General features: G+C 52.3%; 1 protein-coding gene across 3 annotated transcripts in view; it reads left to right on the forward strand.

Moving 5' to 3' along the window:
• Window positions 1-16,559, forward strand: part of GRK5 (G protein-coupled receptor kinase 5) — a 250,757-nt gene that overhangs the window by 83,629 nt on the left and 150,569 nt on the right. The gene's annotated exons all lie outside the window — the stretch shown is intronic.

Raw genomic sequence — 16,559 nt, forward strand, 5'->3', positions numbered from 1 at the left:
AGCTCTGGCCGATGGACTGAGAGCAGTGGGGGTTGGCTGGTGGAAGGATGAAACCTAGTCCAAACCAACATCGAGGGAAAAAGCACGTGCTGAGTTAGTCTTGGGTGTCAGCAGCAACATAACCAAAGCGAGATTTTAATTTATAATTATATAGTATTTATGATTTTATAGCAATATTTGTAATAATATAATAATACTTATTAAATGTACACCTCACACTGTGTATATTCATTTGTTAAAGCTGCCAGCGTGCAATATACCGGAAATGGAATGGTTTTTAAAAACGAATTTAATAAGTTATAAGTTTACAAGTTCTAAGGCAGTGAAATATCCAAACTAAGGCACTCAAAGAGGTTACCTTCACTCAAGAAAGGCTGATGCCATCCAGAACACCTCTGTCAGCTGAGAAGACACGTGGCTGGCATCTGCTGGTCCTTGTTCCCAGTTCCATTGCTTCTAGTTTCTGATGCCAGTGGCTCCGTAAGTGTCTTTGGGCCTTCACTTAGTTCCTCTGGGACACAACTCTGGGTTCTGGGTTGCTTGGCATCTCATGGGAAGGCACGTGGTGATGTCTGCTGGGCTCTGCCCACGTCCTGGCATCAGTTCTCTCTGTCGGCACCCCAAGCATCTCCAAACGTCTGTGTCTCTGTCAGCTCTGAAGCAACTGTTCTCCAAGCATCTCTGTCGTTTCTGAGATTTCCCTAAAATGTTTTCCCTTTTAAAGACTTCAGTAAACTAATCAAGACCCACCCCGAGTGGGCGGAGTCACATCTCCATCTAATCCAAAGGTCACACCCACAATTGGGAGTGTAGTATTTCCGTGGAGATAATATGATCAAAAGGATTTCCACCCTACAGTATTCAGTCCGGATTAAAAGAAACAGCTGCCTTCACAAGATTGGAGCAGGATTAAAACATGGCTTTTCTGGGGTACATAAGAACTTTAAACACTGTACTAAGTGTTTTATATGCATTTTGACAGTTTTTCCTCATGACCTTGAATGGCAAAGTAGTTGTCATTATTCCCATTTCATGGATGAGGAGACTGAGGCTCAGAGTGGTCTGCCTACTGTCACCCAGCTGGTGAACAGCCAGCTCATGTTCTGGGCCCTGACTCCAGATGTTAAGCCCTTTCCCAGCACCCAGCATTGTAGCTAGTGTGCAGACCGTCCGCTCAGCAGCCATTCACTTTCCCCTGAAGATTTTCTTTTGTGACAGCTCTTGCTGCTGGGCTCAGGCCCGTAGGCTTCCAGGGCTGCTCAAGGTCTTGGGGGCTTGGGAAGCTGCAGGGAGGGAAAATCTAGGCCCAGGCAGGAGCTTGGCCAGCCGTGCCCCCCATCATGCTCTGGCACCCACAGGGGCACATCTGAGCAAACTTCCTTTGGGTTCCTGCCTGCCAGTGGGAGCAAAGCTCCTTCAGCACATTTGGATGGATTTGAGGGACTCCTCCAGAAAATGAAAATCACTCTAGAAGGTTACTGCACAATGTTTCTTTTAGTGGTATTTATTCTGATGTCAATGGAAGAGGGTCCACAGGGCCCACATGTTCTGAACCTCAGCTCGGGAGTCCTTTCCTCATAGGTGACAATCCGTATGCTTATGGGAACAGAACCTGGAACTGAGGCAGTGGGTGTGTTTGCACCCACCACTATGCTCTCTGGTGTCTCCTCTGCTGGAGAGTAAACCCCGTCAGGGAAAGGGTTGCTTCTGCCTTGTTGGAATTATATCCCCCTCTCCCTTGTTCGAATTGTATCCCCCTCTCCTTGCACAAAGCCTGGCTTCTTGTAGGATCACAGCCAATATTGTTTGTGAGGTTGAGTGAATGAATGAATGAATGAATGAGCTGCCCCTGGTCACCTTCTGTGCTTTCCAAGGATGAATTGGGATGTGCTGTACATAAAAGACACACCAGATCTCAAAGACTGAGTATGGAAAACAAATATAAAATATCTCAGTAATTTTTATATTGATTACATGTCAAAGTGATAATATTTTGGTGATAGTTAAAAATATATTATTAAAATGAATTTCACTTCTTCCCCTTTCCACTTTTATTTGGCTACTTGAAAGTTTGAAATGACCTCTGTGGCTCTGGTTGTATTTCTGTCGGATGGCACTTGCCTAGGACGGGGCTGTTTTGTCTTACAAAGGCTGAGACCTGGGCGAGAATCCTGCCCCTCCTGTTTCTGCCGAGTTCTTGAAGCCAGGCCCTGAGCCTGTCACCTCTGCAACGGGGTTGGGGCATCAGACCTCAGGGGGCGAGTGTTGGATTCAAATGAGAGAAGACAGGAAGCGCCTCTTATCTCAGAGAGGCCAGGTGGGGTTTCCGGGGTGTTTTGTCCAGACTCACAGCTGCTCCCTGCTCTTGGGGCTTGGGACTCAGGCTGCAATAACGAGTTGGAGGAGAGTGAAATTAAAAAAACAAGATCACCGTGACAGAGGAAGCAAACATGTCTGAAGAATAGAACGCCTGATTGCATGGAGGCAGGCAGGCCTGGCTGGCAGTGACAGTCACCCCATGCCGCCCCTGTCCCCCCACCCCCCCCAGAGGTCACGGCCTGTGTTCCTCTGTGAATGAGGGGGTAGTGGGTGCTTGACTGTCCTTCTGTGTTCAGACAAGGCCAGGTTCCCTCTGTTTTCAGACAAGGTCAGGTCCTGTGTCGGGGGGTGGGGGGGGAATGTGCTGCAGGGGGAGGGGGCTCCTTTTCCCTCTACCCCCACACTCACCTTTCTCAGAAGGGGGTGGGGTGGCAGGCTAGGAACCAGGATGGGGACTCCCAAGCTGTCCTTCGCAGCATGAGAGGCCACCAGGATCCGTGCAGCTTTCCCGACCATTATCCCATTTCACAGAGAAGGAAACCAAGGCCGGGAAGGGAAGCAACTCACTGAAGGCAGCACAGCTACAAAGGTGGGGGAGGGGCAGGCTCGGAGCAAAGCTCAAGTGGGTGCTTCTTTGTTATCATTATTGTTACTACTTATTTGCTTTTTATTGTGGTAACAGATAATAGCCTGCAAATTCCCATTTACCCATTTTTTAAGTGTGCAGTTCAGTGGTTTAAATTACACTCAAAATGCTGTGCTACCAAAAAAAAAAAATGCTGTGCTACCGTCCCCTCCAGCATTAGAATCTCGCTGCTTCTGGGTCTGGCCATCTCTCTGGGTCTGGGCTGCTTTGTTGGTCCCTAAGCCTGCCTGGTTAAAGCCCAGGCACCTCCCAAAGCAAGCCATGAATGGCTTCCAGCCCTGGAGGCGCCTCTGACTCCCTCTGCCCCACTGCCCCCGACAGCAAATGTGCCCCCTCCCTGCTGTCTGGGGGGGTGGGTGAGAACATGGGCTCTGGGGCTGGCTTTGTCCTGCTTCTGCCCCTTCCTAGCACTTCTCTCCGTGCCTCAGTTTCTTCGCCTGCTGGACAGGACTAAGAGCAGTGCCTTCCTCGCCACGTTGAGGGCCTCTGAGGCCCATACAGGCAGCACCTAGCTGATGCGCTGACAATGCCTTGGCAGCCCCTGCCCCCTCCTGCCTCCTTCGGTTTTCCGGATCCAGCGTTTTCTCTTAAGCTTTGGGAACAGAGCTCCTCCGTGGTTGTAGCCAGGGAAGGCACATTGCCTGGCACTGGGCCTTGGTTGAGCCCCAGGTGTGGCCAGCAAGGTGGGGGCTGGGCCGGTTCCATCCACACAGGGATGGGAGGGTGGGGGGAGCGCCCCTGGCCTGGTTCTTGGAGTTGCCAGGACAGCTGCCTCTCACGATGGGGCCTTGGGTTCTCCAGATATGTCCTGGTTGAGCAGGACCAGCAATCTGGCTGCAGGAGCGGGGGTGGTGGGGTGTGGGGGGCAGCAGCTAGGAAAGCCCGATGGGAGAGGGGCTCATGGGCCTCACCTGGGGCTTGGCAGTGAGGACCCGGCTCAATGCCTCTGACCTGCCAGCTACCAAGACACCATGCACCAGGGTCTCAGGTCAGTGCTCAGGACTCTCAGAAGCTGCCAGAATCCAAGGCCACTCAGTTACTCCCTTTAAGGGCAGAGCAAGGGGCAGTCAGAGCATGTGTGTGGTGCATCTCCCCACAGGCAGTCCCCAGAGCCTGGCCTGCCCCTCGTGTGACATCCCGCTCAGCATTCATTCACATTTTATAAACAATGAGGTCGGCTGTGAGCCAGGCACTGTCCTGGGTACTGGGCAGCCATGGCCACCTCTTGGACACAAGCCCAATAAAGACACAAATAAATATCTACTGGCAAATTACACGAATTATTTTAAAGGAAAGATCAGGGGAGCAGTGAAAGAGAAACCTGGGGGACATAAGTTAGACTGGGCAGGGAAGAATCTCAAGGAAGGGCTTATGACAGCGTGACCTGAGGCTTGGAAGAGCTTGCCCAGGCGAAGTGAGGGCAGGACTGAAAAACCACTCGCATGGGAGGCGTGTGTCACAGTGCTCCAGGCAGCATTGCTGGTGATGATACATCTGGAAATAATAACCTATGTGTCTCTCAACAGGAGTGTGGATGAATAATTATTAGTTTTTGACAAAACCTGTGGTTATACATTTAAAGTAATTTTTTTTTTTAATTCTCTCTTTCTGTATGTTTGAAATATTTCATTAAAACATTTTCTGGAAGTGAGAAAAGCATGTGCAAAGGTCCTGAGGCAGGATATAACTTTCCCAACGAGCGAAGGCCTGGATTTCGTCCTGGAGGCCTCTGCACTGTGGGCACCTCCCTGTTTGGAAGCCTGCTCACTGCTGCCCCTGAGGCCATGAGAAAGGCCCCTCATTGAGGCTTCAGGGGATATTTCTAGGACTCCGGGGAGTCAGCTGGGGGACAGTTGTGGTGAGGGGACAGTGGACTATTTGGGGCAGTGCCTGCCTAGGCCAGATTTGTGGGAGGGGGAAGCCTCCTGGTGTTATCAGCCCCCTGTGCCTAGGATCCCCAGTGATTTTTCACTCCTTTTGTGGAGGAAGTTGCCTGCTACCCAGGCTGCCTGTGAGGGGATTCTCTGTTTTCCCCATCTTATTAATCCCAGGCCCCTGCATGGGTCTGGACAGGCTGAGCTGCACACACAGGTGAACTTCATGCCCTGGCAAGCGAGCGAGCGGATGCTTCACTTTGTGCCCTTGTCTGGCCCTTTCTGCACTCTCTGAAACTCCATCGGGGCTCGTGGGACCTGAAAGCCTGGATTATAGAGAAAGAGCCCCTGCTCTCATCCAGGACTTTGCTTTTCTGATGCGGAGCAGAGGCCCAGAGAGGGGAGTGTGGCATCTTAGGTCCCACAGTGAGGAAAGGGGGCTTGGGCTGCCGTTTCCAGTCCTGAATGCTCCCTCTTTCTCGGGGTTCCTAGCCAAGGTTAGCCTTGCCGACCTCACCTGCAGAAAGATGCATTGTATTCGGGCCTGTATGACCCTGGCCCCCATACTTGGTGGGGTGGGAACCACGGGGGTGAGATTCTGGCCGGGATGCTGCACCGGCAGGTGCTTCCTGCAGATGTTCTGTGAGGGAGCAGTTCCCTCCCCCTCCGTGGGACTCACCAGCTGCAGGGTCCTCCAGCTCCTGTTCAGGGCAGGGCAGTGTTCAGGGCCCCCGGGGTCTGTGGGCTCCACCCTGCTGGACCCTCCTTCGGGCTGGTCTGTACCAGGCAGTGGTTAGTGGGTACTTGGTGGGTGCCTGAGAAATGCCATGTGACCTGTCTGGCTCTCTTCTTCTCTCTGGGCTTCTGCATCCCCAGCTGTTTGGTGAGAGGCAGGCCTGGGGGATCGGCAAGGTCTCCCGCAGCTCTGAGGTCTGTTTGTTCTGAGTCTGATGGAGGGATGGGGAAAACTGCAGCCCTGATTCACTGAGTTCTCCTCTGTGTACCAGGAGCTGTGCTAAATGCTTTATATGCATCTGCTTTTCACCTCCTATGACTGTGAGGATGCAGAGTCAGATGAAGCACAGAGAAGTTATACAACTTGCCCAGGGTCACACAGCTGACAAATGACACAGTTGGGGTTTGAATCCAGGGAGTCTAGCCCTGGAACACATGGTCTAAGTTGCCACTGTGGCGGGGTGAATAATGGCCTCTCCAAAAGGTGTCAAGCCCTGAAACTCCAGAACCTGTGAATATGTTACTTTATACTTGTGATTCAGTTAAGAATTTTGATTTGGAGAGATTGTCCTGAATTATCCAGTGGGCCCAGTGCCATCACAAGGGTCCTGATAAGAAGGAGGTAGAGGGAGCTCTGACCACAGGAGAGGTCATGGGACCCCAGCTTAGACTCTGCCTCTGAAAGTCTCCAGCCAGACCCTACCTCTCCCTGGTACCCTGGGTTGGTTCCATATGCCTGGGCATCTTTGTGGGCTGAGAGGGCACCATCAGGGCTTTGCAGGAACATGGGGTTCCTGGTTCATCCTTGGGCACCCAAAGCTGTGCTCACTGCAACTCCCTTTTGGGTGTAGAAGGAGCTCTGGATGAACGCCTATCATGGCGCCTATCATGGACCCATGCACACCAAGCACACCTTAGTTTGCTCCTGGGCTTAGTTTCCTTGTCTGTGAAATGGGCTTAGTGCTGTGGAATTGTGCTCAGGATGGAAGCAGCCCGTGGCTGGGAAGAGCACAGTATGTGGTTAGGGTTCTAGCTGCTTCTGCTACCTGGTCACCTGTGAGCCAGGTTTGTGGTCTGTGCCCCTCCCCACCGAATCCTCCCTGAGCCCCCTGACTCCTTCCCAGGCGCCACCCAGTCCATGGGCCCCAAGCATTTGAGGGGGTAGGTGAATGCAGGAAGGAGCTGTGGGAGGGGAGCTGAGGAGGCCTAAGAGTCTTTCTTCCCAGTGACCTTGGGCTGGTCACCTCCCTTCTTTATAGCTGCAATGACTTCCCCCGTGACACCTGGGGGAGGATGTGCTTTCTTAGAATTAAAGAGAAGATGGCTGTATAGGACAGGACATGGACCCCCACAGGCCCCTGCCCCCAACCACTTGGCCTAGCAGCTTCCTACTTCCTGGAAGTTGGTCGGTACTGAGCTCATTCCTGGGGAATGTCCGGCCGTAAGGCAGAGGGCCCCTGTGGGGGACTGCGAGTCCCCTACCCATCCCACCTCGCCGCAGATCTACCAGGAAGGAGCTGGAACTGGAGCTGGGGCCAGGAGGGCTGGTGCCTGGAGCCCAGGCATTTGAGCCGGCTGGACCTGCCTGTGTGGCTCTAACAAAGGAGCCCAAGGGCACCTCCTACAGGAAGCCTTCCTGACTCCACAGGCTGGGTCAGTTGCCCCTTCTCTCTGCTTCTACCACCTCTACTTCCAGAACCTTGCCTCCTGAATGTATTGTCCCCAGACACCTCCTGGTCGCCCCCACTTCCTGTGAGCTGCTGTAGGGCAGGTTCCAAGCAATCCCTCAACATGAGTTTACTGATTGAGCAGAAGAAATTTGGGGAAGCAGAGCTGAACTCTCTAAGGCCCTAGGGAGGAAAGTGGCCTGAAGAATGCAAAGTTCTAAGGGGGTGTGGGGAGGGGCTGACTGACAGCCAAGTAAGGGCCCTTCCAGTCCCTAGAATATGGGACCCCCTTGGGGTTAAAGTAGGGCTGAGAGTAATGGTAACAGCTCCTGTTGACTGAACACTGCCTATTCACCATCTCATTTAGTCCTATAAACAGCCTCAGAGAAGGCCAGTGTTCTAGTTTGCTAGCTGCCGGAATGCAATATACCAGAAACAGAATGGCTTTTAAAAAGGGGAATTTAAAAAGTTGCTAGTTTGCAGTTCTAAGGCCGAGAAAATATCCCAATTAAAACAAGTCTATGGAAATGTCCAATCTAAGGCATCCAGGGAAAGATCCCTTGGTTCAAGAAGGCCGATGAAGTTCAGGGATTCTCTCTCAAGTGAGAACGCACATGGTGAACACAGTCACAGTTTCTCTCTCGGCTGGAGGGGCACATGGCGAACATGGCATCATCTGCTAGCTTTCTCTCCTGGCTTCCTGTTTCATGAAGCTCCCTGGGAGGCATTTTCCTTCTTCATCTCCCAAGGTCACCGGCTGGTGGACTCTCTGCTTTGTGGTGCTGCAGCATTCTCTGTTCTCTCTGAATATCCCTTCCAGGAAGCCCAGAATTCTCCAGAACATCAACTTCTGGTTTCTTTGTACCCAAGAGTTCAGTTCTCAGCTTATCTCTTTCCTGTTGCATTTCACTATAAGCTGCGAGGAGAAACCAGACTCCACTTTCCACATTTAATTTGGAGATCTCTTCTGCTAAATATCCAAGTTCATGGCTTTTAAAATCTGCCTTCCAGCCAAAGCCACTAGTCAATTTTGCCAGATTATCTGCCATTTTAAAACAAGGATTGCCTTTCTTCCAGTCTGCAACAGCACACGCCCTCATTTCTGCCTAGAACCTGGTCAGAGGTATCTTTAGAGTCCACATTTCTACCAACAGTCTCTTCAGAACATTCTAGGCCTTCTCTATCAGGCTTCTCACAACGCCTCCAGCCAGTATATGTCCGTGTTCATCCCTTGTCTAAGGTCACAGTGCTATGAATGTAGAGCTGGGGGGTGAGCTCTGGGCTGCCTAGCTCCAAACCTCTTAGAAATCATGTGCTGCAGTAGGTTTTGATGGAGCCCCAGAAGGATAAGTTTGGTCCCTGTTACTGCTGGGAGTGTGTGTAGGTCTCCAGAATTTAAACATCCCTTAAAGAAAGCATTTCCTTTCCCTGAAATGCTATCTTGTGCTAACCTTTAAGGATAAAGTGTCTGCTCTGTAGAACCCAGAGTGACGCTGGCTCTCTGGTCCCGACTGGGAGCACAATGAGGCCCCTTTCCCTTCTTGAGGATGTGGCTTAATGGCTCAAGTTTCCATCTCAAGGACCCCTAGGACCTGAGAACTCACCAGCCCAGCTCCTTATCTGGGGAAACTGAGGTCAAGGAGTGGGGGTGGGGGACTCCCCAGGGTCACACAGATGAGTGAGTTCATAGTTTCCTTGATGGAAAGGCCCCTTGATAGGGGACTTACCTGGACTCTCATTAAGATGAGGTTCACTCATCCAGCATTTTGTTGAGTACCTGTTTGGGCACAGTCATGGTGCTGGCCTTTGAGGATATCCATTCTTGTGACTCTGTGGCTGGAAATGGTGCCTGACAATAAGTCAGCTTCATAGATAAGTAAATAAAACCATTTCGGGTCATTACAGGTTATCAAGGTAAAATGGGGTATCTGTTTTCCAGGGCAATCAGGGAAAGCCTCTCTGAGGAGGTGACTTCTTAGCTGAAGACCAAAGGAAGAGTAGGTTTTGGTCATGGGAAGAGTGAGGGAAGAGTATTCAGCAGAGGGAACAGCAAACACAGAGGCTCAGAGGGGACAGGAACTCAGGGTATTTGAGGAACATTGGGCAGCCCAGTGCTGCTGGAGCAGAGTCAACCAGATGCTGGGGGTTGGGGGGAGGCAGGTGGACTTCATGGTGAAGGGTTTCGGTTTTATCCTATTGGAGAGTTTGGAGGTGATTTGATTTTATGACTCACTGAGGCTGTGATGTGGACAGTGGATCAAAGGGGAGCCAGGTGGAAGCAGAGAGGCCAGTTAGAAGGCTGTGGCTGTCTTGTCCTGTGAGCTGTGACAGTGGCAGGGAGATTAAAGGGTCAGTGTATCATTATGAAATAGAATCCGTGGGAATGAATGACTGGTTGTGGAATAGAGGGCTCTGTTAGTTAACTGTTGCTGTGTAATGAATTACCCAAGACTTAGCAGCTTAGGACAGTGATAACCATGGATTGTCTCTTGTGTTTTATGGATCGGGAATTCAGGAACAGCTTGGCAGGGAGGTTCTGGTGCCGGGTCTCTCATGAGGTTGCAGTTGAGATGGGGCCAGGGCTGCTGTGATCCGAAGGCTTGACTGGGACGGAGGCGCCGCCTCCAAGGTGGCTCCTCGTGGGGCTGGTGAGGGGCCTCGGTCCCTCCCTGCCCCAGGCATCCCCTAGGGCCCCCAGGGCACCCTCGCAGCACAGGGACTCTGCCCCCAGAGCAGGTGATCCGAGAGAAGGTACTCTCAGACTTACCCTAGAACCTCCCATCATTTCCATCATTCGGTTATCTTCCATGTTCAGTGTGGGACAGCGTGCAAAAGCCTGTGAATACCTTGAGGCAACCATGATGGGGGCTGTTGGGGGCTGTGAGGGGACAGAACCAAGGGTGAACCCCTGTAGGTGTTTGAGCTGAGTGCCCAGGTGAATGCTGGTGCCTTTTTCTGAGATGGGGAGTCTTGGGGGAGGAGCAGGTTTAGGGTTACAGGTCGGTGGGAATCAAGAGCTCTCTTTTAGACTCCAGCTTGAGGGACTTCAAACTCCTCTGTTCATGGTGCACTCGTTTGGGTGCCACTTTCTTAGGACTGGAGCTCCCATCTGCCCTTGGAGCTGACTCCATGCCAGCCTCATGGACTGGGAGTGAAGAGCCAGGCTCGCTCAGGTTCGATTCCCAGCACAGCTGCTTGTTAGTTGCGAGACTCTGGGCTTGATACTTAACTTCTCTGGGGTTGTTTCCTCATCTGCAAAAGAAATCTGCTTTGCTGTGGTGTTGTGAGGTTCAGAGATACTGGAGCCTTGAGCCCGGGGCCTGGCCGCCCGTGACCTTCTGCGCGCCCAGTCTTAATTACATCATAACATTCCAAGGACGCTGGGCGGGTTTTGCTTGGGAAGGATTTCTAAAGAGTCTGTTCAACTTCTTTTAAGAAGGTGATGCAAAATTTCTGGGGAGAGCAGAAGTAATTATTACTCACAGGGAAATGCAAATATTTTTGTGACTGCCCTCTGAAAAATTGGAGCATTTTTCATGAGCAAATAGTCCTGTTTATTTCTCCAACAAAATAACCGCAGTTGTCCTGCGGGGGCCAACTTACAACTGCCTGTGGCTTTCCTCAGGGGTCCGTTCACCTCCCTGCCCCCAACCTTCTCGTGTCCTTTAACCCAGAAAAAACATAATGGAGACAAAAGTGACCAAATCTGTGCACTGCTGAGAGAAGGGAATTACTTTTGCGAGGAAAAGTTAATCTTTGTGGCCAGACTTTTTCAACTGTGAAAATTGGTGTGGGCAAAAGCATTGTAAACCCAAAGTACATTAAAAAAAAATTATTTTACTTGGAAAGGACTTTTTTTTTTCACATGGGCAGGCTCCAGGAATCGAACCCAGGTCTCCGGTATGGCAGGGGAGAATTCTGCCACTGAGCCACTGTTGCACCACCCAGGAAGGACATTTTTAAGAATGGCCGTAGTGTTTGCAAGAGGACAGGGGTCTGCTTTCTCTTGAAGGCAATGCTCTTTAAACTCTTGAAGCGACAGAGAAGTAGAGGAAAAGGAGGGAAATGTGGGGCTGGGGGTGAGGGTGGGTGATGAGAGGAGGGTATCCAGGTGTGTTTGTGCCCCCTGGGGGCCAGCGCTGTGCCAAGCACTTTGAGTACACGTCCTCACGGACCCTCACGAAGGGCAGCTGGGGGCCCTCCGTGTTAGGAGGCCAGAGCTCAGCGAGGTTGGCCATGTTTCCTGCGACCACCCAGCTCGTGAATGGAGGAGTGAGAAGTCCAACCCTGCCCTCCAGTGAGAACAAGTCCCTGCTCTCCCCAAGCTGCCCCAGGAGAAGGGGCTCTTGGTCCAGTATCAGGACAGCTGATGCTGTGAGCTGGGAAGAGACGTGATGAGGAAGCCCTGGGGAGGCTGCCCCTTAGAGGGAAGGTGGCTGCAACCCCATTTTCAGAGAGGAAACTGGAGGCCCAGAATAGACTGTCACGTGTGGTATGGCCCTTTTATTTTTACGGCCATTTGGAAACTCTCTCTTCCCTTCTGCTCTCTGTAGAAGGCCTCTCCATCTGTTGAATCCATCCATCTGTTGAAGGTGTATGGAGCACTGACTAGGTGCCAAGCATGGTTCTAGGTGCTTCATTGGGTCAGGGAATAAAACACAGATCCCTGCCCTCCTGGCACTTACATTCTCACGGAAGAGGGGTGGGACATAGAGGTAGTGAGCAATGGCAGAATGACATCAGCCAGGTGCACAGTTATCAGGTGAGAAGTGCAGTGGAAATTAAAATTTGAAAGTAAGAGAAATTGAGAGGGATCAAGAGACCTGGGACAGATTGTAGAATTGAAAAGGGTAGTCAGGGTCAGTCCAGGGAGAAAGTGAGGTCTGGGCAAAGACTTAAAGGAGAAGAGGGCATCAGCCCTGGTGATGTCTTTTCCCAGGGTGAAGGAAGAAGGTTCCAGGTAGCTAGAAGAGCTAAGCAGACAAACTAAGGCAAACTGTGACCCATAGGTGAAATTCAGCCCTGTCTGGCTTTGCAAATACAGTGTTATTGGAACATAGCCTCACCCATACATTTATATATTATCTGTGGTTGCTTCACCAGGGCAGGACTGAGTAGTTGCAACAGAGTCACCATGGCCCAGAGACGTATCTGGCCCATTATAGAAAAGGTTTGTTGACCCCTGAGCTAGAGCAGAGGTCCCCAGGTGGGCACATGCCTGGAGTTTTTGAGGAACAGCAAGGAGGTGAGTGCAGCTGGAGTGGAGGGAGGGGGAGAGTAGAAGGAGGTGAGGTCATAGAGGTGAAAGGGGCCAGAATATGTGACTTCCCTCTGGTCGTACATGGGGACAGTTGCTGATACCATGTTGATGGGGAAGTATTGGGCATGCATGTGTGTAGAGGAGATGCGGAAGGGAAGGGGGAGGGGAAGGGATGGCTGAATTTAGAGTCAGAAGATCTGGGCTTAAGACCTGCCCTCTATCCTTTGCCAGCTCTGTGGACTCAGTTCTCTCATCAACAGATAGCCATGATGGTGATAGTGGTGGTAATGGCAGTAGTGACGGTGATGGTGCTGGCGGTGACAGTGATGATGCCGCTGATGGTGACGATGGTGACGGTGGTGATGGTGATGATGGTGGTGGTGATGGTGATGGCGATGGTGATGATGATGGTGATGGTGATAATGATGGTGGTGATGGTGATGATGATGGTGACGGTGGTGGTGATGGTGATGATGGTGACAATGGTGGTGGTGGTGGTGGTGGTGGTGGTGGTGGTAGTGATGATGGTGATGGTGGTGGTGGTGATGATAGTGATGGTGATGGTGGTGGTGACGATGGTGGTGATGGTGATGATGATGGTGATGATAGTGATGGTGGTGGTGACGATGGTGGTGATGGTGATGGTGGTGGTGATGGTGATGATGATGGTGATGATGGTGGTGGTGGTGGTGAGGATGGTGATGGTGATAATGGTGACAATGGTGGTGGTGATAGTGATGATGGTGATGGTGGTGGTGGTGATGATGGTGATGGTGGTGGTGACGATGGTGGTGATGGTGATGATGATGGTGATGATGGTGATGGTGTTGGTGACGATGGTGGTGATGGTGATGGTGGTGATGGTGATGATGGTGATGGTGGTGGTGACGATGGTGGTGATGGTGGTAATGGTGATGATGGTGGTGATGGTGATTGTGATGGTGATGATGATGGTGATGATGATGGTGATGATGGTGGTGATGGTGGTGATGACAATGATGGCTACACTGGTGAGCACCCACTCTGTGCTGGTGCTTTGCATACCTGGCTCTAATGCTTAACGCAGCAATGCAGATTGGGCAGCAGTATCTTTGTTTGCAGGAGAAAGCACTTTGTGACTCACCAAGACCACACAATGGATATGTGCAGGGCTGGGGTAAGGTTGCAAAGAAACCCACTTGTCATGATGCAGTGAAAAGGAGTGTGGCAGTGGGTGTGAGAGTAAACAGTTCAGCCCTCATTCAAGGGAGACAGCCTTTGCTTGGAGATGGCCCGGTCTATACTTTGCCTTCAGTAGCAAAACCACATCATAGTCTTCCTTTCTCTCAGGCTCAGAGGACAGGGGAGGAGGCATGTCTGCCCTTCCCTGTGGTCACTGGTTACCAGGTCCGGCCTGGGTCTTGGTTTTCCTAATAGGAGTTTGTGGGATCTTCTGGTTGTAGCTGAGGTTTTTTCTGCTCTGGCAACCCTGACTGGGGTGTGGGACGAGATGGGCCCTGGTGGTGCTGGAAACTTCCCAAAGGCCACAGGCTCCACGTGCCCTGTACTGCCCCACACGCTGCACATGCGCCAACACACACTTTCTTCTGAAGCCTACTGGGAGGATTCAGGTTCTCGTGTCTGAACTGCAGCACCACAGAACTTTCTGTGGTCAGGAGAACCTTTGTGTCTTTGCCTCCCCACATCTGGTCCTACAGAGGGTGGGGCATCTGGAAGGGCTGGGCGTGCACTCACACCCCTGCTCCCATCTGCCCACCCGGGTTGTTGCCCCCCTCCTGGTAGGGTCCTTTTGAGCAATGGAAGCCCCCAACTAAGCAACGGAGTATAGTTCCCAGATTCGGTTAGCAGGGCCTGAAAATCCTTGAATCCTCCCCTCCTCCCCACCTCCCGGCATTATTGAGTTTTGGGTAGGCTGTGCCTAAATGGAGTCTGGGGTTTAATCCTGGGCCACTCTGGGCACATGCCTTGGTGTCTCTGATATGGTTCTCCATCTGTGAAAGAGACCAGTCCCTACCACATGGTGTTCTCTCCATGGAAAAAACTCATAGGCAGGGAGAGGCTCGGTGCTTTCCCCCCCGCCCGCCCCACAGAGCCCCCTACTTCCCCCGCTTGCCCAGCTCTGGGATCCCACACTGTCCGACACCAGTCCTAGATCCTCAAAGCTCTTGGTGCCTGCGGCCAGCCCGAGTCAATGGTAGAATCCCCACTCAGGAGGTTCTGGGGCTGGAGGAGTCTTTGGGGGCTGTTCATGCGAAGTTTTCTCTGAGCATTTCCACCACTAGGTAGTTATGGGGGGATTACCACCCAGCACCGCCCGACTCTGGCCTCCCCCACTCCAGCCACGCCGTAGAAAGCACTTGGACAGTGCAGTGCCACAGGGACCTGGGGGAGGGGGGTGTTGAGACAGAATCACCCTGATGCTGGGGCATCTAGGAAAACTTCACAAAGGAGGGCGCCCTGAGGCAGGGACTCTGCCCAGCACTGGGTGTTTGGCAGAAAGTGGGAACTGCAGAGACATGTTCAAGGTCCCCATGATCCCTGTTTGCAAGCTGCATCCCCTCCCAGCCCCACCCACCCCCGCAGCTAAAAACCCTTTGAGAAAAAGCCTATCCTGGCTGAGGGTGCAGGCTGCAGCGGTGGCAAGCCTGCAGCAGGGTGCGGCTCTCCCGATTCCCCTAGGGGCCCATCTCCCTTTCAATGCGTGCCAGGTGCCTTGGGTTGCTGAAAGCCCTGTGCGGACTGAGGTCATCTCAAGTACAGTTGGCTGAAGTAGTGTCGCTTCTGAAAAGCCTTGAGTCACTCAGTGACGCAGCCCCTGATCCGGCCCATAATTGGGATCTCACCTTCGGGGCTGGATGAAAAGATACTGAGTCAGCCAGACACCGCACACCCCCCTCAGGGCTTGGCAGTGGAGTGGGGTGGGGTGGGGAGTGCCACTCTGGTGGAGATGAAAAGACGGCAGGGCCTAAGTGGATGGAAAAGGAATATTAGTGGCGGGCTGGGGGGTGGGGAGAGGCAGCTGCCCCAGGGTAATTGGCCCTCACCAGAAAAACCAGGCTTTCCCCTTTGCCAGTGGCCAGATCTGGCTCTGAGAACCCCTCGTCCTCCCCCCCCGGTGATATTTTTCTGGAGAACTAGCCCTGCCAGCTGTGAGTTAGAAGCTGAGTCCTGAAAGCTCACCTGGATAAAAAAAGAACTGAACAGACTCTTTAGCACTGCAGATGTCACAGGCAAATCTGTAGCATTGCCTTTCACTGGACCAGCTGGGAGCCCGTGAGTCATGCCTGGCCTTTGGTGGCCAGACCTGATGGAGAAGGCCTTCCCACGCAGGGCTCACACAGATGCATGCGGGCCTTCCAGACCCTGAGCAGAACAAGTGCCTGGAGAGCGGCTCCTCCCCTTGTCACTGTTTTTCTTTTCTTCCCCTCGCCCCCAAATGTGTGTTCTAAAGACCTGCTTCCAACATAACGTGGATTTCTAACAAATTCACTCTCTTGCGTCAGTGATCCACATGCCATTTCCCCCCCGCCCTGCCCCGAGAAATCCTGGGGCCTTTGCAGGCTGTGCCTCTCTACTGCAAGTCCTCTAAAGACCAGCAGCACCCCCAAACTGAGGTTAAAAGGGAGGTTGTTTATCCTGGCTAGGCCTGGCCCCCTACCTGGGGCTTCCCTGCTGAACATGCCTGTGTGGGCAGGTCTGCTGCTCCCTGGAGCCCACCACCCTGACTTCACCATCCCCAGGGACCAGAACCGATTGGATCATTTCAAACTGGCCTGTGGTGAGTGGTCTGAAGAGAAGAAACGAGTTAGCCAATCGGATTTGTTCCTTGGGACTTGAGAACCAGGAATCTGGAAGGTGGACAGTGAGCTGGGCTGAGAGGCCTGAGGACTGGCGGGCCTTGGTGGATTTGTGCAGGGACTTGAGTGAGCCTGTCGTGGTCTGCAGGGGCCGTGTGGAGGAGGCGGGAGGCAGAGATGTCCCAGTTCCAGGTTCTCTATAATTTTTTGTACTGGGCTGAATGGTATGTCCCCCCAAATTCATGTCCACCCAGAACCCCA

The sequence above is a fragment of the Tamandua tetradactyla genome, chromosome 13 (assembly GCF_023851605.1).
Source record: "Tamandua tetradactyla isolate mTamTet1 chromosome 13, mTamTet1.pri, whole genome shotgun sequence".
NCBI lineage: Eukaryota > Metazoa > Chordata > Mammalia > Pilosa > Myrmecophagidae > Tamandua > Tamandua tetradactyla.